The sequence below is a fragment of the Tiliqua scincoides genome, chromosome 1 (genome assembly GCF_035046505.1).
Source record: "Tiliqua scincoides isolate rTilSci1 chromosome 1, rTilSci1.hap2, whole genome shotgun sequence".
Lineage (NCBI taxonomy): Eukaryota > Metazoa > Chordata > Lepidosauria > Squamata > Scincidae > Tiliqua > Tiliqua scincoides.
In genome coordinates this window covers 59,916,296-59,938,575 of record NC_089821.1, presented here as the reverse complement: position 1 = coordinate 59,938,575, position 22,280 = coordinate 59,916,296, and the positions used below count along the sequence as shown (strand labels likewise).

At 42.3% G+C, this 22,280-nt stretch overlaps 1 protein-coding gene across 6 annotated transcripts in view; it reads left to right on the top strand.

The window, feature by feature from the left end:
• Positions 1-22,280, top strand: part of RASSF7 (Ras association domain family member 7) — a 126,745-nt gene that overhangs the window by 78,979 nt on the left and 25,486 nt on the right. The window contains exon 2 of one of the 6 annotated variants that reach the window (XM_066610908.1): positions 4,688-4,737. The exons of the other annotated variants lie outside the window; for them this stretch is intronic. The gene's annotated coding sequence lies outside the window, so the exon portion shown is untranslated. The remainder of the gene's footprint in view (positions 1-4,687; positions 4,738-22,280) is intronic. 6 annotated transcript variants of the gene reach the window in all.

Genomic DNA, 22,280 nt, shown 5'->3' with positions numbered 1-22,280 from the left:
ACGATTGGAGAGTTTCAGCTAGGGTGGCTGGTTGGGCAGTAGTTGGATTAGTTGGGCCTGTGGATGGGTCAGGCAGTAGGAAAACATGTGAGTGGCCAGTACCCATGGTGTGATAGCCCTGGTGGCTGGCTGGACAATGACTGGAAATGGTGCTCCCCCTGTCCTGTTGTAGCTTCTCTTCCAGTACTTGCTCAGAGATGAGAAAGAAAGGAAGCTTCTGGGTCCTAATGTCTTACACATCATAACTGTTGGTATTATGAGTGCCGTCTTCTCCAGCAGCAGCAATAAGAGGAAGGCACAGCACTGCTTCCAGAGATGGGGCCGGCCTTAGGGCAATTTGGCCAAATTGGGCCCTGTGCCTGGAGGGGCACTGGAGTGGTGAGCAGAGCGCCCTTAGCCAGCACATCACTCTGTAGTTGACACTCCAGCATGGAATCTTCCATGCCAAGGGGTCCTGAGGAGAGCATGGTGAGCGGAGCATTGTTGCTGGACAGCTCTCCCTCCCAGACCCTGGGCCCAATTGCCTTGAAATCACAGGGGTGTGTGTGTGTGTGTGTGAATCAGTTGGCGGTGGTGCCACTGCTGAGTGTATTGCCACTGCCACTCATTCTCATGAGTAGGGGGCCCACAGGTGCGCCCCCCAAATGTTTTGCATTGGGCCCTGCAGCTCCTAAGGCCTACCCTGTTCAGAAAACTGGGTGCAGTGGCATCCCAGGAAACTTCCTGCAAGAGCTGGCTCCATGTTTACTTGAGGAACATTGAGTGTAGGAGAGCACTTGGTTCAGATGGGATACTTGCTTTTAGCAACAAAACCTTGAAGTGTATCTCTGATCAGTCAGTCTATATGGGATCAATATCGACTGCACTAGCTTGCCCCATCACATATAACAGAGGCAGCTGGTGCAGATCCATTTCTGATATAAACTGCTTTTTTCTAGTAACTTTTTGGTAAATGGTGGGAAGTACCATTGCTTGTTAACTGGGCTTATAGATTCCTTGGCAGCTGGTGCATAGTTGACAACTTCATTACTGCTTATAATAATCTGAATAAACTTATTTAAAATGTTCACTGCTCTTTGCTGGAAAGAACCTTGTAAATTGGATTAGGACCTGTGTCATTGACTGGTGCCTTCTTAAATCTGCATTCTGAATATGGTTCACATTTATACTCTTGATTTATGGGAGCTAAAATTGTAAAACAATCCTTGTAAAACCTTTACCAGCACTAAAGATGGACAGCCAGTAGTGATAGTTTCTTCAATATTTCTGTTTCTGGATATATTACTTTCTCATATTATGTTTTTATAAAGGTAAAACTTTTCTTAAAACATAGATGAGCAAAAAAAAAAAAATTTCTAACAAGTTTATAGCTAGTACAGATGAGAGCCCTTCTCTTTTATTTACCAAGCTCAGGATAGAAACTAAACTGAATTGGCTGCTAATAATTCAAAATGGTCAATCTTTTCTGGTGTAATAAAGCTACTGTCCTGAGACAACATAGTGTGCTTGATACTATAACAATACACAGCTGGGTATGCCTGTTCTCTCCCCTCTTCCACTCCCAGCACTAATCTGCATTTTGTGAGAATAAAGCAATTTTCTGCACAAGGGTGTTATAAATGAAGTTTGGGGCTCTTCATTTTGTGTTCTAATCCCTGTCTTGATACCAGTGATTCACGTATTCAGAAGCTTTTTGCAGATGGCAGGAGAGGAGAGCAGGGGGATGAATGCTGAAAAAGTTCTCTTGCTTTTGGCTGGGGTCATAAATCACTGAAAAAACTGGACTAACTGTTTAGATTTCAGAATCAATTCACTGTTGCTGCAACATTTCTCCCTAACCAATTGTAATTTTAAGGGTCCCTTATAGGTGAAATCTTAAATTTTATTGAAACGTTTTCCTTATCATTAACCAGGCAGGAAATAGCTGATTATTTATTTGCTTGACTCTTTAAAATGGCGGGAACATTGTGATTCCTCAAGTTGTTGGAAGAGTTACTCATGCATAAGAGTACCAAAGTACTTTCCTGATTCGCTGCTTGACCAGGAAATCCTGATTCATGGTATCGATGAGCTATTTTCACAAAGTAGATGACGTGAAATTTTTCTTGGATTACTCATGTTACCTGATAGTGACAAATTAACCCAACGCTAGTGGTGCATTTCTAAAGATTTCTGAATACTGCCAAACCCTTCTCTTGTGTTTTGAATTGTACCAATGCTTATGGTCAGATACAAAACAGACATTTTTCCATCTCGACAGTAGTCTCTGTTCTGTTGGTGCTCCTTTTGGTTTGAATTTAACCATAGTCAAACTTACAGAGATTGCAGTGCGTTTGTTTATAGCAGAGACAGAGCAGCTCAAGGAATGGGAATTATGCTGTCTGCAAGCTTCCAGTTTGAGGGACATCTTATGAAAGCAGTAAACTTGGGTGGAGGGGGAAGAGAGCAAAGTACAGATTCACACGCACAGTGCAATTGCTTATTAATTTGTGTTTTATCAGTTTCAAGGCAAATGAAATCTATCTTTTCCCCTCCCTGTTGGATTTGCCAGATATCTTAAGAATTTGTTTTGTCTCCAGTGTGTGACCCTTATTTCAAATATCATCCCTTATTTTAGCAACCTTACTATAACGAACTTTTACGCAAGCACAGAGCAATAATCTGTGCAAGATCACAAATGGTCTGCAGTCTGTGTTGAGAATGAAGGCATATTTCCTGTGTTTCTGTTTGTGTACTCATAGAATCAGAGTTGAAAGGTACCTAAAAGGTCACCTAGTCCAATCCTTGCCTATAGCAGGAATTCTTCCTAGAGCATCTCCAGCAAGTGCTTGTGAAGCCTCTGCTTGAAGATCTCCGGTGAGGGAGAATACACCATCTCCCTTGGCAATCTGTTCCATGGCCAAACTGCCCTTAGCGTCAGGAATTTTTTCTTGATGTCAAATTGGAATCTCTTCTCTTGCAGTTTATACGTATGGGATCTAATTCTACTCTCAGAGGCAGGCGAGAACAAATTTGTCCCTTCTTCCATACGTCCTTCAGGTATTTGAAGAGCGTTGTCTTCAACCTTCTCTTCTCTAGGTTGAACATACCAGGTTCCCTCAGCCTTTCCCTGTATGGCTTGTTCTCCAGCCCTCTGTAAATGGCAAGGTGGTATCTCCTCTAACATTCTGAATAGTAACTTACCATTTTATTAAACAGCAGGATTGAACAATTTTTATTTAATAAGTTAATTATTTAGTTAATTATTTAATTAATTATTTAATTAGATTTGTATTCTGCCTTTCTTCCCAAAGGGCACCCAAGGCTGCTAACAGTCAAGTTAAAATACAAGGAAACAGATAAACATTAAAAATACAAAACACTTAAAAACAATTAAAACAAGATAAAATACATAGCAGCAGATTAAAAGCACACAGTAAAACTTAGTGTGCTTAGAATAATATAAACCATGAATGTGCATTACATCCATGTATATAATTTGTACTCTTCTGTTTTGGACAAAAAAATTTTCTCTGTGTCAAGACTGGAGGCATTATGGTATGCAGCTGAACATGTAAGTATTTTCCCAAGAGTATTTTCCCAACTGAGACATTGAAGAAATAGTGATAATCATTTGAAATGAGCCAGCTTGAGCCCCTTTCTTTGGTATAAACATATCTACTGGACAAGATTCCCTAGATCAGAGCTATTCAAACTGGAGTGTCACAACATCCCAGCCTGACAGCCCTGGCCTCTGTTCCCTTAAGGGGCGGAGGCAGAGGGAAGGCAACTGTCTTCTCAGTTGCATGTCGCTAAGGAGGGCTGCAGGGACTGGGATGTACTCACCAGTCCCTGCAGCAGCCTGTTGGGGTGCAGGGAGCCCTGCATGGGTGTCTGCAGGGCTCCCCAACATTCCAAAAGTGAAAGTGGAACAATCATGCTCCATCTCCACAAAACCGGAAGTGGAGCATGATCGTTCCACTTTTACTTTTAGAAGGCTGGGGAGCCCTGCAGATGCTTGTGCAGGGCTTCCTGCACCCCTGACAGGCTGCTGCAGAGAGTACTGAGTACATCCCAGTCCCTGCAGCTCTCCTTAGCAATGCGATCTTGTGGATCACGTCACTGCCTTCCCCCCACCTCCACTGCCTCCCTCCCCTTCCTGCAAGAACTTACTGCGGTCCTCAAACTCCCTGAGAGTTTGAAAACCGTAGCCCTAGATCAAGATCATGTGACCCGATACTTCCTTACTCAATGAGGGGGGAGTTCAGGTCAGCCATAGGGAACCTAGGTAGAGTTGCTGTTTAACTGCCACGTGTAAAATGGTCCTCTTTCTTTGATGGAAAGGCGAATGTTGGTGTAACTAAGAGGACTGAATAGAGTCAACAAATCTTCAGCTTTGACACTTCAACTCAAGATGAGTTGAAGAATTTTTTGCATTACAACTTACAGTATTGGATATCAACCATGCAAAATACTACTCTTTTGGGTGAGACCTAGTTCCAGCACATCTTTGCTCAGTCAATGGTCTTTTTTATAAATTCCCCTTAAACTTAAGTGTGTTTGGTCAATGCAGAGAGGGGAGAAGGAAATCTACTAGTCTCTAAACCTCTGGTTTCAACTTGTGACTTGGAGGCATAGTACATTTCAAGACACACGTTTGTCTAGACAGGCAATTTGACAGTTCATGGAAACTCTTCTTTGTATGCAGGACTTTGCTATGGAGATAGCCTGTGACCAGCAAGGTTCAGAAATCACAAGGTAATTTAAAAAAAATTTCAAACATGTTTTTTGTTGTTTTTCAAAGTAATGATTGTCCAGCCACAACTTCTGTATTCTGGAGGCTAGGAATCTTGTGTCAGTTCATGGAAGTTAACTGTGACAGTCTCACTGCTCACTGGACTTCAGACTAGGAGATGATCAGGAGCACTCGCGCAAGTAGAAAAACACAGTACTGTGTATCATTTGGACTGAGTGTATGAGTTTACCATAGCAGAAAGCTTGTTCCTTCCTGAAAAACAAATGGTGGCTAAATGTGCACAGCTGTCCTTAAAAACCTTGATTCTGTCATGCAACTGAACTAGTTTTAGAAGCTGATTTGGACAGGCTGTCTTGCTGGTTGCAAATACAGTGCTGATGTTGGGGGGGGGGCAGGGAAAGGAAACTTTTTGAGATTTGCCCAGAATAGTCACATGAACACCTGTTGTCACTTCTAGTACAAAATATTTAGCTCTGTTGTACTGTTCATTATCAAAACGCTTTAGAAGTAGTTCTTTTCTCTACCTTCACCTCCGTATTATCATACACACTGCATAAAGAGATACTACAAATTGTAATCTGCATTTTTATTCTTCACCAGGATGAACCTGGCTGCTTTCTGCTCCCTCTTTGGTGTTAACAGTAACAGCATTTGTAAACCTTCTTTCTCACTGACTCTCGCAACACATTGTGAAAGTCTTACAGACTCTAGGTGGTTCACATAGACAGGCTATACTACTCTTTATTTCAAATGAGTTTTTACAGTAATTGTTGTACATGCACTCATGGAACCCTTCACTTCCAGATGGAATCCTTCATGGTGTGGTCATCATATCTTGCATCTGGGTATGTCTTCCAAGCTTCCAGCAGGAGCAGCTTCAGGTCGACGAAGCTGTTAATCATTCTTTCTTCCTTGGAAGCTGACTCTCCATACTCCTCTGCATTACAGTCACAGGTCACAACAGTGACTCCTCCTGACCCATGAGGAGGCTTTTTCCAGCTTTTTTTCAGGTCTTGTGTTCTCCCATATAATTTTCAACCAGGATCGCTCCTGCGGAGCATTCTTCGGGCAGTCTTCAGCTCAACCACCAGATCACACCTCCTGCCCAGGTGTACTTGACAGGTGTACTTGCCACTAATTTGAACACCGATTGCTTCTTCCATTTCCCCCCTCCTCCGTGTTTCAGACTAGACTGCCCACATTTTTGTTCTTGCTAAAAGAGGCACTGTGCAGTTAAAATACTTGCTTTTCATATCTTTATTTAAAAAAATAAAATCGTACTCATGGAAAAGTGTGGTTGGAAAGGCACCAGCCAACCATTGCTGCACACAGCTGACTTCTGCTGCAAAGTGGCACAACCAGTTTCCCTGAACTCAGTCCTGAAAAGTTTGTGCATGTGAACAAATGTGGGATGCTGATGGTGAGTGTTTCCATAGCAACCCTGTCACCCAAATTATGTACCCACCCACATAGTCTTCAGTCTCCTGTCCAAGAAAGGGCTTGTGCAAGTATGTAAATATTTTTCTAATATATTGCTGAAAGCAGATGAGATCAAGCATATGACTCACCATATTCCTACCAGTGCACTTCCAAGCATAGAGGCTCTCATTTTCAATTCTGTGGTGATGCTCTGAATTGATTTTTTTTTAATCATGCTTTGCCCTTGTACTCCTGCACAGTCCACCAGGGTAGCTTACAATGGTTATTAAAAGAACAAATTCCAATCCATAAGTAACATTTTGAAACCTTTCCATAAAACATCAAACAGAAAATGAGAAAAAAGAAGGCTAATACAAATAACGCTTGACGTATTTAATTTTTGTTTTTAAAATGCCAAGATACAGTGCCATTTGGGCTTCCCAAGGGAGGGAAACTCAAACCAAAGAAGTTTCAAAGATCAGGTGCTACAACTGAGAAGGCACTGCTGTCATGAAGAAGTGGAACTTGGAACAAAACCTCAGGTGATGAGTAAAGTTCATTGACAAATTCATGTGGGAGAAGGTAGTCTTTCAAGTATCTGAGTCCTAAGCCATGTCCGACTTGAAAGGTAACAGCCAGCAACTTGAAACCTGGCAGCCAATACAGATCAGATCAACAAGCCCCCAAAATGACCCAGGCTGCTGCATTCTGAACTTGTTGGACCTTCCAAACAATTTTCAAGGGCAGCCCCATGTAGAGCTTGTTACAGTAATCCAAATCCAACATGACTAAGGGTGCAATCCTAACCCAACTTTCCAGCACTGACCTAGCCGCAATACAGCCCCAAGGTATGGTAACAAATATGCCTTTACCTTGAGCAGGCATCCTTGACTGCCTCCCCATTGCAGGATGCAGTGCACGCTACATTGGCAGAGCTGTGTCAGTGCTGGAAAGTTGGTTAAGATTGCACCCTAAGGCATGGAGCATTTGGGAGAACTTCTTTCTTTGAAAATGGGCAAAGCTGGCACAGCAGCTGAAGCTAGGCAAATGTGCCCTTGGCCATAGTTGATGCCTGACTCCCTAGGGCCAGAACTAGGTCCAGATGTATTCCCACTCTGGGAACCTGGTTCTTCAAGATAGAACTGCACTTCCCTTAAACAGGCTATACTCCTGAATCTACTGTCCTGCTGACCGAGACCACTTCTGTCTTGCCTGGATTAAGCTTCAGTTTATTTATCTAGAACTAGTCCAGTGGTTTTCAACCAGTGTGCCTAGGCACATTGGTGTGCTGCTAATGGTTTGCACGTGTGTCACGGGAGCTTGGGAGAGGGTCATTTATTTGTAGGGTCATTGGGCGTATGTGAGCCCCCCTAGCAGCATGGTATGCCTTGTCACTTGTCAAAACACTGATGGTGTGCCATGACAATTTTAGTGCCTTGTCAGTGTGTCATGAGATGAAAAAGGTTGAAGATCACTGGATTAGTCCTTCATTACAGCTGAGCATTTTAAAAAATGTCTTTCTATCATTTTTGCACTCAAAGCTTTAGGTCTTCCTTCAGTCTCTGGATCCTTATCTTCTCAGTGACCCCCACTGAGTACTTCTACCAAAACAATGTGGGATGTTTTTCCTGCACCACTGTTATCTCACTGGGGTTCCTCCAAGTCAAATTTTCATAATACTTTCCAGAATAATGAGCATGGCCAGAAGTGTTAACCTTTTGGCACTCTTGCTCTTGCCCTGCCATCGGTTTCCACCACAGGTGCAAACAAGAAACTTTTAACAAGAAAGAGTATCCATCTGTGGATGTAACCTGATTGGTAGCCTAGTCCCACAAACATTCAGTCAGGAACTTGGTACTAACACACAGTTATGTCAATACCTTTACCTGAGTAGAAATTATTATGACAGTTTTATTGTCTCAGTCATTCAGTCTCTTTGGTCTGCTAGCTTGTTTTTCCTGGGTCTCATGGCTTTCCTTAACATACACTTTTAAGTTAATAAGTACAGTTCTTTATCTTTTGGAGTTTAAGCACTAGTAATTTTGGAAAAAGTTCTATATATTTGAAATGTCAGCATCCATTCAGAAGCCTGCCTGACCTAAAGGTAACTAATTTTATAAGCACATAATTTCAGCTGTGCTGATGTAGTTTTCTACCAATATTGTGCCTAGAAAATTGCCTTGCTAATTTTGAAAAATATGTTCAGCTGATGTGTTGTTCAGCGTGTTTTAGTGATTCAGTTAATGAGGCCCAAGCAATTGTTGACATTTGCAGGGAATTTTATGTCATTCTCCTGGCTACCTCTGTTCCTTTATAATGCATTTAGATAAAATCATACCAGTAGATTTTCTTTTAAGAGAGTTGTGCATGACCATAGTATATCCAGCAAGTTCAAGAGGAGGCAGGGAGACAGCTTGATGAATTGAAACAAAATCCCCCATGCTTTTAAAATAAAAATCCTATCTAGGGAACTGGTGCACCCAGAAGTTTCTATTGGTTTTGAACTTTCCCAGAATCTGTTGCTGAAGAGCTCTTTGTATTCACAGAAAAAGCCATTGTATGGGGGAGAGAATGGCTAGGTAAAATAACCTTCAGCGTAACAGGATAAACTGAAGAGTGACCATGAGCTGGATGAATGAACACTTTGTGCCTGAAAAGGGGTCATGCTGACCTCAAGTATATGAGCAAAACACAAATAGGATATACTGAAACCTATTGCCGTTTGCTTTCTGGTGTGTGTATATACGTCTGTAATATCACTGTAGTCAAGCTAGACAGTGCTTGATCTAGGTAACACAGACCTGTTCCAAATTGGCCACTTGTCCTTAAAGCACAGCCATAGTAGATCATATTAACTGCTTGCCCCAGAAGGTAGCCTAAATAAATGTGGAGGAGGGTGCTTGCTCATCAGGTTGCTGCTGTTTCTAATTACAGTGCACTTCTATCTTGGTGGTGTGTGCATTTTTTTTTTTTTTACAAAGCCATGAATGAGAGAGGAAGCACAAGTGAGAGTGTTCATTTAATCACTTCAGTTTAACTCTCAGTTTCTTGGAGTCTGTTGCTGCTTTCATAGATGGCAGCATTAAAAATGTGTTTGCTTTGAATATCTGTGCCTGGAGAAGAGTTTTCTAAAATTCAAGCACTTAATATTGCATCGTTTTAAACTTTTACTGAGTTCAATAAAAGAGTTATAACTTCAAAAGCATCAGGCAGAATGATGGTTGGACAAATAATGGAAAAAACAAACTTATCCACAAGCCACTCTCTAAACCGATTCACCTACCTCTGCCTCATATTCATATTGTGTCACAACAGTGAGCTATATAGCAGGGTTAAACTTTTCTTCAGCCTTGGGGCATTTTTCTCCTATGTTATACAAAGTCTACTGGCCTTCTATCTTATCTTTGGCAACTGAGAATGAGTTGTGCCAGACTGACAGTTTGTTTACTTCAGTTGTGAAGGAACCCCATAGTGCTAAGCACAAAGGGAGCTGTTTTGTTTGGCAGGTAGGGAAGAGACAAAGGACTACTATTAGCAGAACTGCTCACAAGGTACCTGGGGTCCCCCTTTTCATTCACCACAACAGCCATTCTTGTTTCCTATTGGCTGTATGTGTTTGGGTGGAAGAAGCAGAAAGAGTGCTTCCCATTCTTTTTCTTGGGAAAAAAACTAGAGCCTCTCATTCATTCTGAGAATAATACAAAATGGGAGACCCAGAAAGGTATGGTAGCACTTTACCATGTGTACCTTACAGCCCAAAACCAGGCATGTCTACTCAAAAGTAAGTCCCACTGAGTTTAATGGAGCATTCTCCCATGTAAGTGTGTATAGGATTGCAGCCTTAGTCTCTCTTGAAGATGGTGTTTTATCCCTTTATTGCAAATATGAAAACAGAAATATAAGTTTTTGGAGTTAAGTGGGATTTGCACTTCTGTGCTCATCCTTCCAGGGTATGGTGGCTGGCAGTTCTGAGTGCTTACAAAAATTGTTTTCTGCACAGGATATGAAGTGATTACAACAGCATTTTGGTGTTACTGTTGCAAACTACAATAGTATAAAAATTGCTGAGAATTGCAGCACTAATCTACTCCATTGTTGAATGATATAATCCTCAACATTCAGAGAGGCATTTTTCAAAGATTATTGTGTGTGTGTGTGTGTGTGTGTGTGTGTGTGTGTGTGTCAGGCTGTTCTGGGGCATCCCAAGCCAGTCATCTGCCCCTCTACGCCACATTCCATTGCCCACTCCCTATCTGCATACATGCCGTCACTAGTACCCCACGCACAAGTACCACACACACCCACCCAGCATGACTGCACACCTCATCCTCCTCTTCATTGTCTTCTATCACCATCTCCTCAGGTGCCATAGCTTCTTGTGCAGTGCCAGAGAACATCCCAGGAGTAGAACCTCTCCCAGCATCTTCCCCACCTGACCACTTTACAAGAAGCTTGGGGGGTGGGTGGATGGGTAGAAAGCAGCAATTCTTTTCCTAAGTGCTCAGGAGCATACTCAGGAAAGGGATTGCAGTGGAGGTAACTTCCCTATTCTTCTTGTTTTCTCTCTAAGGACAGCACGCTGAAGCAGTAGCCAAATAAGACAGTGGACTGAGGAAGGTGCTGGGCAGGCACAGGTTGTGGGGCATCCCGCTGCCACTTTGCTGACTGCTGGAATGGAAGCGACTGTTTCAGTTGGCTTTGCAAATGGGCTGCCCTGGGGTTGTTTCATGATGTGTTCATACTTTAAAAAAAAACAAAACAGAAACCAAAAAACCGAAGTATCCTCCCCATCAGTATTTGTGCATCCGATATTAAATGTGTGAGTGGCAGCAGAATAAGGCATGTCCTTCTGAATAAACCCCCTGCAGATTTGTGTTCACTGCACAACAAATATGAACACCCTGCACAAAGAGAAATGGAATTCTGCAACCTGCACAGATGATGTAAATTGCCCAATCTGCATAATTTCTCCAGTTCTGCCATATTTACTATTTAATTTATTTAAGGTCTGAAGTATTGAACTATGAAGGATATTGCAAATTTCTATTTTGTTCTCATAAAGGAAAAAAAAATCAAAATATTTTAATTCCACCATCTAGCCAAGAGTAGAAAGTGGTAAACCTCTGTCTCAGCTTCTGGTTAACAGGAGGCAAGTGCCTTTTTAAAAATCTTCATATAATTCCTTACAGTAATGAGTAGTTAGGTAGCTGCACTGAGAGGGCATTGGCTTGATTATTTTAAACGTATATCTTGAGGAGATTGGGAGAAACCTGTAATCTTCTTACTGTAGCAGATTAGTTGCTAAACTTACTTTCAGGGCAATGAGCAGCTTCTACCCCCAATTGGGTACCCCATGAGTACGCTTACTGAATGTTTAAAAACTATTTTAATTTTAAAATTTTACTTTCTTTTGAAATGGGTTGTAAATGCCACAAAACCAAGGATGTTTCCCCCCCTATAGAAACATTATTTTAAATGAAAACTGGCCTTCTGGGCTGCCAACATAGTGAGAATAAGAAAATGCTTAGAACTTAGTAGAAAATGTGGATAGTGGGGAATCAGTTTAACAGGTTTTAGTTCCCCAAACATTTTGAATAGCTCAAAAGGAGGGATTGCAACAAATTGTTCTCCATCCCTACTCCTAATATGCAGTTGGCTCCAGCAGGCCAATTCCTTCCTCTGTGCCTTGTCTCTCCCCTGCTTTCTGCTGGATTTGTTCGCTTGCTTGCAACCAACGCTAACATTTCTTGACTTCTGGGTTCATCAAGCTTGTTCAGTCTGTTCAGGCTGAATCGAGGATTTTATCCTCTTTTTAATTTATGAATTGATGTACTTCTGCGTAAGTAGACAGTCCCCTGAGTATGTAGAAACCACTGCTTTATTATAGGTTCACCCCATTTTGCATACAAACTGACTGGCTCTCAACTACCTGAGTTCACTATCGCTTTATAGAAACTAGATAGTTTGCTAAAAGTGTTGCCTTGTTCCTCATGAAAGAATGGGTTAAGCATATAATATGAAGAGTGTACCACAAAGGAGAGGCAAGAGGACACAGTTCAATAAATGATATGCCTGTTCTTAAACCTCATTCAGTGCCAGTTGGATTATAAATATCCCTTCTTAGAATGTATGAATGGAGATTGGGTTGCCAGTTTTTTGTCCACAGTGGCAGTTAAGTTGCAGCTTCAATAGGAAGCTGTAGCACCTCAAAAAGCAAGTACCAACATCTCTGGTGGTATATGCTTCTGTTGGTGCTACCATTAAATTCATCTAGTACTTCTCTGCTTCTGTCTAGAGAAATTGTGTTCCCAACAGTTTTTCACACTGCAGGTATAACCATAGACGCCCTGGTATAATGAAAACACCATCATTTAAGCAGTTGTTTAAAAAACAGAAGCATGTTAAATAACCTGTGGAATTGCATATAAATCCCCTCTGGAGTGGCAGCAACATAATGCAAGATGTAAGTTGTCTTAGATGGCTCCCAGCAGTAGTGCGCAGTAAGCTCTGGGTACCAGACAAGGACGCTGCCTCTTAATTCTCCAAGAAAAGACCTCTCTTTTGCTTCTCACAGGCATTTTGTGTATTTGTGTGCACCACCTTGCTTTCTTACAATTAATAAGCCAAGTAAAAACTTCAAGCAGAGGGTTTTGTTTACCTGTCCTCTAGTCCCTGCTCTCTGTGTTTTGAATGTCCCTGCTTGTGCGTTTTGACACGCACGCACGCACTGACACAATATGCAGTATTTCTCTTAAAAGTGTATGCCCCTTGGTATGATAAACCCCAAGAGCAGTATGCTTTACTTGGTCTGAATTCAGACCCTAAGAGTACTGTTTTGGGTTAAGACTGATTTTGCTTGGAATTTGCGTATGCAGCATTCATGTCTGTCAGGTGTAAAATTTTTGTTTTCCTTATGTGGAAAGCTCCGGTGTGGGGCCATGTCTTCAAGTAAGCCATGAATGTGAACAAAATAAAGCTTGCTTCATCATATTACTGTCAGTGTTTGACCGCCCTCCCGCTGCCAGGCACTGAGGTCTGGCAGAATGAAATCAAGCAACTAAAGCCTCTCCCTCCCATTTTATCTCGCACGTCAGCGTTTTGGAATGCTGCTTGTGTAGGAGACTGAGCCAAAGTTTTGCTGCTTTTGTCTAACTTTGTTATGAGCACCCTGTCTGAGCTGGCACCAAGGGATTGTGGTCTAGGTTTTGTGCACCCATGTTGTCTTTGTTAAACTGGAATGATTACTGGGCCCCCATTTTAAGAAGAGAGCTGACAACCTGGTGCGCACACATTCTGCAGTGTGCTTATCAGTGTAAGCGTAATAGAAGTTGACAGCAGCAAGATGAGCCAATTTTTGGAATGAGGGTTGCATTTTGCATTTATTTGGATGCCTTGTAGCATTGGGATCAAATTGTGGAACCTTCTGTTTATGGAGAATGTGTTGATATCTGAAGGCCTGTGCGTTCAGGTTCTAAGCAATGTCACGACTAACCCCCAAACAGAATGTAGGGTGTATTTTCATGTTTTGTATACCAGCTTGAGCTAATTCAATGGACAGTATACATAATGTTTCCATTTCTTCCTTTTCCCTACTCCATACCTGTAATTTGAGTCCACATTGATTGATGCTACATGGGTTGGCAGGTGTGTCCCATAGGAAAGGCATCATGTTCCTTGGGGCAGAGTTCTCATGACAACTATTCCTCTACAAGCACACAGGAAGAAAAGAACCTTGCTCCTGGCTCCTTTGGAACAGCACCTGCCATGCCACAATGTAAGTGATTAGTATGCTTATGCAGGCACTGCTTGTCCTACCATGCTGGTTTCATTTATTTGAGATGAAAACCAGCTGATCAAGGTTATTTCCTTGTAAGCTAGTGGTAGTACTCTTGCATGTTTATTTTCATGACCTAAAAATATCCCAGGTCATTTGGAGCTCACTCACCCTAATGGGAATTGACACTTTGGGGAGTACTGTGTTTAGTTTATATACTTTGGAATTGTAGCTTCAGCTGGCTCAGCCTTGGTACCAAAACATCCTTGGAAAATGTAAGGTATGATATTCCAAAAATTTGTCTATATTGATATGATATATATATCATTGATATATATGATATTCCAAAAATTTGTCTATATTGTACTAACATTTCAGTGAACTAACAATTCACTGACTAACATGTCAGTGTACTAACAATTTCAGTGAACATTTATATCCCCCTTGTGTCCAATCCTTGTCCAAATGTTTCCAAATTCTGCTTAACAGATTTATACTGAAACTATGCAAATATTGAATATATTCCAAGTGCAGTGTTGGTGCTGTCTTGGCATAGCATTAGGATTGTTTTGACAGACTTTCAGCCAGTTTCACTGTGAGACACAAACAGGAGGTCATCTCTTGCTGTTTCTCAGTTTTAACCTGTAAAGAAAAGGCAACGTAGCAAACCACCATGAAGAATGGAATAGGATGGAGTGAGGAATTTATAATTCTGGGAAGACAAATGACTAACTTCAGTTTACTATTTAAGTGTGTGTTTTTAAAACCTGGAGGGTGGGGAAGAGAAGAACTTGTATAATACTTTGTATAAAGAGTGAGCCTCTCTGGGAATTATGGATTAAGGATTAAGCATAAAGTAAGTAACACAGCTGGGCAAGATAGAGAGGTTTCTTGCCTCTGATCTCCTGGTTTTAAAAAGGTAGGTTCTGGCGGAGAGGATTTGATGTTTCCCAGCAACCTGAAATACCTGTTCTTTGAAGCGGGGTTATGGGCTTTTATCTAAATAAGAACCTGTTTAAGTGTAAACACACTAGCTCATCTGGTTGGAATAATACTTCCCTATATCCAGCTGTTGATGTGACCTGCTGCTAAGAATCACAACATCATGTGCATGTGGGGAATGTTGGCATGGCTCCCCTTGCCTTTTGGGAGTCTTTTAATTAAACCCCAGTGATAAAAACATTGAAGATAAGCCCTGCACACATTTGCAAAGGGATTAATGGGTCTTGTATTCTAATTGTTCTGCTGACTTTGGTTACAAGGGAAGGGTGGGGGAAGGAAAGAAAGTAGCCTTGTGGAAATTGTCTGGAAATAAGTATCTGTGTAGATAAGGCAAAAATAAGTGTCACTTTGTGGTGTGTGGTGAAGGGATGACTAGACTAGATTGTTGTCATGTCTCTCATGATTTTAATCTTTTGATATGTGCCACATTCAAGTGTTGCACAGCTCAATCAGTTTCTCGGTTAGTGGAAGGATAACAGAAGGGAAAGCTAGCTGTAGGGGGCATTTTTAGCTTTCTGTTTAGGCTCTGACTTTGCCAAAACAGGACTTATAGCACTTTATGACTGTATAGTAGACAGAAGTAAAATAGGGAACAGGAAAGCATATGGTCCTGTGTTTGGTTTGCGACGTTGTCTTGTATTATTATCAACAGTATTTATTATTAACAGTATTTATATACCGCTTTTCAGCTAAAAGTTCACAAAGCGGTTTACAGAGAAAAATCAAATAACTAAATGGCTCCCTGTCCCAGAAGGGCTCACAATCTAAAAAGATGCAAATGAATACCAGCAGACAGACACTGCTGGGGTGAGGTGGGCCAGTTACTCTCCCCCTGCTAAAAATAGGAGCACCCACTTGAAAAAGTGCCTCTTACCCAATTAGCAGGGGTTGTACTTTGTAATAACAATGCAAGTGTATTATCAAAGCCCCATCTGCAATCTGAAGAGAACTCGCAGTCCAATCCTATGCATGTCTACTCTAAGTATGTCCCATTAGAGTCAGTGGGGCTTACTCTCAGGAAAGTGTGGATAGGATTGGGCTGACAGTCGCCATTGAAAACTCTAACTCTTCTCCCTAGCCAGACTTCTGTGCCTTTAGTAGCTGTGTGATGTGCAGAAACATTATTTGGTATGAATATTTATATATCGCTTTCCAACAAAAAAGTTCACAAAGCAGTTATGTAGCTAAATTATTCCCTGCCTCAAAAGGGCTCAAAATATTTTTAAAAATGCAAAAGAAACAGCCCCTTCTTGTAAAGTGGTGGGCAGACAGAATGCTGGGAGCAGAACGTCTCCCCTCCCAGAATTCTGTCTATTAGCTACTTTACAAGAAGTGGTGGTAGAGCTGCAGGCCCCACAGTCAGATGACAAAAATGGCAAGAGGCATACAGGCTGGCAAAGGGTGGGTGGTGGTTTGCCTTGGATCACCCCAGGGTCCAAGGATCCACAAATGCGGACACTGCTACTGTATTATTCTATCAGCTACTTTACAAGAAGTGATGGTAGAGCTGCAGGCTCGTTCTTCAATCCTCCTTATTTGTCCTCTGGGACAAGGAGGGGGTGGCCTCTTGGAACTGCCAAGTAAGCAGTGGGCAAACATGAGGGTGTGGGCAAGTCTGTAAGCAGGAATGCAGTGGTCTAGTGAGCCATTAGAGATTAGAACAATAGCAACTTAGAGCCATTTCTAGGCCTATGCTGGTAAATAGCATTCAGGGCTGTACCATTCATGAGATCAACTTTAGTGATTACCTCAGGCAGTAGAATAGTGAAGGGGCACTGCTCCTTCTCTTCTCCCCCCTCCCAACTCCCTGAACTAGGAAAAGGGAATGGAATGGAAGCAGAAATGTGGAGGAGGAGCCCAGGGAGCGAGAAAAGCAGAGGGCAGCACATCACCAGCTAATGGGGGAAGGAGGCCTGCTTTGGGTGCCAGGAGGTCTTGGGCGAACCCTGGCTCCATGGGCATCTATGACTGGTCCGTGCCCAAGAAAGCTGAGGATAGGTACTGGCATTAGGTAACAAATAATGTGGGCCAGGGCTTTGGGGCTTTGCTCAAATAGAACCATTCTCTCACTCTTAAAAATTCAATCTGGATGCTTTTCCAAGAACTTAACCAGCTCTAGTTTGCTCCTCTGACCCTGTGTTCTGTATACCTTGCAGGTACATTGACCCTTTGGCTTCTGACCATCTGGGGCCCCAGCTGCGAATTGCCTCCTGTTTAGGGCAGTTTAGTCAGTGGGGACAAGTAGAATGTAAAACCAAAAAGGAATGTTCTCGCAACACCACACAAAATGAGCTGAAACTTGCTGCTGAGGTGTCACAAGACAAAAAGCTGCCAGATGGCCATGAGGATTATTTTTCCCTTTCTCTTGATAAATACTGCAGGTTTGTTTCTGAGGAAAAGGCAAATGTGTAGTGACTAAGGATATTGCATAAGGAAAAGCTAACCACTAGAGCAGTGATTTTCAACCTTTTCCATCTCATGGCACACCAACAAAGTACTAAAATTGTCAAGACACACCTTTCTGTTGGTGGGGGGCTCATATCCCCAATGATCCTATTAATAAATGACCCCCTACCAAACTCCCACGGCACACCTGGGGACCATTCGCGGCATGCCAGTGTGCCGCGGCACAGTGGTTGAAAATGGCTGCACTAGAGAGTCACCACTGTTTGCTTACCTTTCTCTTCCCCGCCCTCATAGATTAGTTACTGCTCCATCTGGAAAATATATTCTTTGTGTGCATGAAGAGGCAGGGGCTTGCGTCATGAGTGGAAATGGTGTTTATCAATAGATGAAATAATGTCTAATCCCTCAGGTTGTAAGGGTGTGTGGGGTTGGTAGTGAGAACGTTGTGTATGAAACTAGATACTGTTCAAACTTTTTTTTACATTGTTCTTGGAAAGTACTAAGGAATTCAGGTTAATGATTGCCAAAGGTGAATGGTGGGAGGAGTAGGACAGCAGCAATACCAGTTGGGTGGATATTTTTTTCCTTTCACCTTCAAAATGCCCAATATGAAACTTTGGTGCGTGTGTGTCCCCCTGTCTGAATACATTGGAGGCCACTGCATTTTACAGCCAGCTTATATCTGTCTTGTCCAATTGAGAGCACATGAGTTTGTAGTGTTTAATAGTCTTTTTCTTCAAGCCATTAATTTCACTAGCCTCTCTTCTGTAAAACAAATCACCATTTTTGCTGTAATCACCTGATGATCTGTTACATTTGCTTTGCTACACTCAGGAAATGCAGGTGGTGTTGACTTAGAAGTGCAACAAATTGTTTGAAAACACAATTTTGAAAAGCATTTTGATTTGCTGGAGGAGGGGAGGAGAAAAAGCCACCTACCTCATGTTGTCTGCAAGTTCTGTTTTTACTCTGAGGAATTGCGTCATCCTCAGAATGATGGAGCTGACCCCAGGCCCCCAGAATGAATATCACTAACAGTGACCAAAACTTAAGTCTTTGTCTTGCTGCTGCTTCACGTACAGGAAACCCTTTTAACTGTATTATGTGCCTAGTTGGTTTAACAAATCGGCAAAGAATAGGAGGAACAGTTTTGTTCTAATCCATTTTAATCTTCTAGTTAAATACTGTATCGTTATTGGTGAAACGAGGTTGGGACAGGGTAGCTTTGAATGTGGTAGTGGCATTGATTGCTGGTTTTATAATGACAAGCTTGTTGAGCTTTGCTGGCATCAGGTAGAAAAGCTACACAAGGACATTTCATTTGGCATTTGCAGTGAGAATTGAATCTGCAGTGTTGCATAGTACAATCTCTGGAGTTCGTGGGCAATGTTTTAACAAGCCCTCTGAAACTGTATGGTGTAGGTCAGGGGTGCCCAAACCCTGGCCCTGGGGCCACTTGCAGCCCTCGAGGACTCCCAATGCGGCCCTCAGGGAGCCCCCAGTCTCTAATGAGCCTCTGGTTCTCCAGAGATTTGTTGGAGCCCGCACTGGCCCGACGCAACTGCTTTCAGCATGAGGGCAACTGTTTGACCTCTCGCATGAGCTGTGGGATGAGGGCTCCCTCCACTGCTTGTAGTTTCATGTCTGTGATGCAGCAGTGGCAGCAAAGGAAAGGCTGGCTTTGCTTTGTGCCAGGCCTTTTATAGGCCTTGAGCTATTGCAAGACCTTCATTCATTCATATAAGTTCATCTTTAATATATTCATTTATGTAAACTTATGTAAATTAATTCTTTTTTCCCCTGGCCCCCGACACAGTGTCAAGATGAAGTGGCCCTCCTGCCAAAAACTTTGGACACCCCTGGTGTAGGTGAAGGAATTGAAAAGGAAATGACACCATTTTCACATCCAGAGTGACACAGTTTTTGTGTTGGAGCCCAAGCAAAACTAGTGGGGGCTTCTGTGAGCTGCAGTTATTAAATGTTTTCCTTCTTTTTCCATCCAGCCCTGTCCTTTTAATCGATCTCTGCTTCTTTGGGTTCTCTTCACATGGAATTTTTCTCCACTGTAGTGAGATCAAAATGGAATTGGGGTTTGTGAAAGGACCCCACAGGCATTTGATCGCCACTTGAGTGCCAGAAAAGTTCCCAAATAGCAGAGCAATGGTCACATGATTTCGTCTTGGTATGTATGATGTAGTGTCTAAAAATGTGATGGTCATTTTTCTGTTCATATCTGTTTTCAGCCATAAATTCATTAAATGGCCTTGGGGAAAAGCCACCATTTCTTATTCTCAGCTTCTCATCTGCAATACAGAATTGACAATGCTGAACTTAACAGGTATTATGTAAGGATTATAGAGATCACATTTGTGAAGTGCTTTGAACCACTCAAGGAGCAACATACATTTCTAAGTAGTAGAATTACCTTGAGAAGACTTTTTTGTGCATGAATCCTGCATACGTATACACTTGCTTCCTGCTGTGACTACAGTGTGTTGAGCCCCTTTTCAGCCGCTATTAAAGCACACGCAGTCAACTTGTACAAACAGGAGCAGGATCACTTCTGCTGTTCTGCTCTCCATCTTAGGTGGATCAGCAATTTTGAACAGACCCCATGTATATAAAATTTGCAAAATGCAGAATTTCCAAATGAATAGAAAGTATCTACATTACTGGGTTCAGCAGAGATTATTAATGCATGACAGTTGAGAACAGGGATTGCAGGTGTGATGCTGCCCCTGCATCTATACATCAATTTTTTTTGTACTTTTAAAATGTCTACAGACAAATTTCTTTGCCGCTGTTCTAGATCCACAGATAGGTTTGCTTCAGAAACCTAACTTGAGCTGAAAACTTGATTTGGAGATTGGGAACATGTCATGCGTTTGTCTATTGTGGTAGCAACCACAACCTATAGGAACCTAGGTTATTCTCTACTTATAACTATGGTGGAACTTGTAGTAGTTTGTTTACAGTAAAAGGGAATAATTTGCACTAATCAACTAGCCAGTAAAGGTGAAGCAACCTAACCCAAATGTAGCACAGTTTCAATTTCTGGGAACTTCAAAAACACTTATTTTATTATTATTATTTTATTAATTTATACCTCGCCTTTTTGCCCAACTGGCACACAAGGCAGCTTACAATTTAAAAGTGCGACATGAAAAACAATTAAAAACAATTTACAATAATTAAAAAATCTAAAAACAAACAAACCCCGTGGATTTTCATATAAAAAGCAAGAAGCAAGAACGTCAGCCAGCCTGTCAACAATTAAAAGCATTTTGAAATAAAAAGGTCTTCAGTTCATGCCAAAACGTTAGCAACGAGGGAGCGGTTCTCAGTTCTAAGGGGAGGGTATTCCACAGTTCGGGGGCCACCACCGAGAAGGCCCTCTTCCTGGCTGCCGCCCCTCTCACATCACTTAGTGGCAGCACAGTCAAAAGGGCCCCCCCCCCAGATGATCTAAGAGCACGGGCAGGATTGTAGGGAAGGAGGCAGTCCCTCAAATACCCCGGACCCGAGCCGTAAAGGGCTTTAAAAGTCAAAACTAGCACCTTGAATTGGGCCCGGAACAGAACCGGCAGCCAGTGTAGCCGCCGGAGCAATGGCTTGACAGAGTCAAACCGACGTGCCCCAGCAACCACACGAGCAGCCGCGTTCTGTACTAGTTGTAATTTCCGAACCGTCTTCAAAGGCAGCCCCACGTAGAACGCATAAAAGACCTCTTCTGTAGGTCTATTACTAAGACTTAAATGCAAAAGACCTCTTCTGTAGGGCTATTACTAGTATGGAATTACTTTCAGTCCAGTCTAGTACACCAATTAACAATCTGTTGCTGTGGGTTCCATTTCTGTTCAGAGTCCGTCAAAATAATAGTGTGGTGAAGGAGGACGCTTCACTGTGTGCAGCATGGTGCTGGCTTTGATGAGTTAACCTGGGGTGCATCTCCATTTTGACTTTGGTAATTTGCAGGTCCTCCAGAAAACTTCATCTGTTTGTTGGGCACACCAGAGTGTCTTGCCCAGTTGAGGTGAAACAATAGGTCAGGTAGAAACCACTGATACATGGCTAAGAACATAAGAACAGCCCCACTGGATCAGGCCATAGGCCCATCTAGTCCAGCTTCCTGTATCTCACAGTGGCCCACCAAATGCCTCAGGGAGCACACCAGATAACAAGAGACCTCATCCTGGTGCTCTCCCTTGCATCTGGCATTCTGACATAGCCCTAGATTGTTCCCAGTTGTCTGTTGGTTAAGATAAAGGCTAAGGGAAGGTTCAAGGGAGTGACCCAGATTTCCTGCCTCTGAATTAGCCAATCAGAGAGAATCTCAATGCCCCAAACCCCATAGAAGAACCTTGCCAGACTGATCCAGCATGTTGATGTAACTCATCTTAACCTTTGTTTACCCAGAGGAGGTCAACACAGTGGTGGTTATGTTTAGGTTTTATTGTTTTACTGATGCTTCCTCACAGTTATTGATGTTGAACAGAGCTCTGGATTATCATGCCTTTTGCTCTTTGGCTCTTGACAGACACTGCAGCAGCAGTGTCTACTTCTGCAGGTGCCTGTTTAAAATCTGAGCACTTGTTTAAGCTGTGGGAAGCACCTTTGATGTAAAAGATCTCCCTTGCAACTGTGTTGAGAGGGGAATGTGGGAATTGTGTTCAGATGGCTATCTGAACACATCAGGCTATTCATATCCTTATTTGAAAATATCACACCCTTGGGGAAGCCTGATTACCAGGACAAAGGAGAGATTAGTACCCTATGGGTTGACTCAAGGCAAGGAAAGCAATGTGCTGAAACCAGTTGCCTGACTCTCCTTACAAAGGAAGTGCAAATAACCTCACTAAGAAGAGGACTACTTGGCTCTTTTGTGGTTGTAACAATGCTGTGAGTGCTGTACAGTTAACACTGATATCTTGTTATATCAGTTAT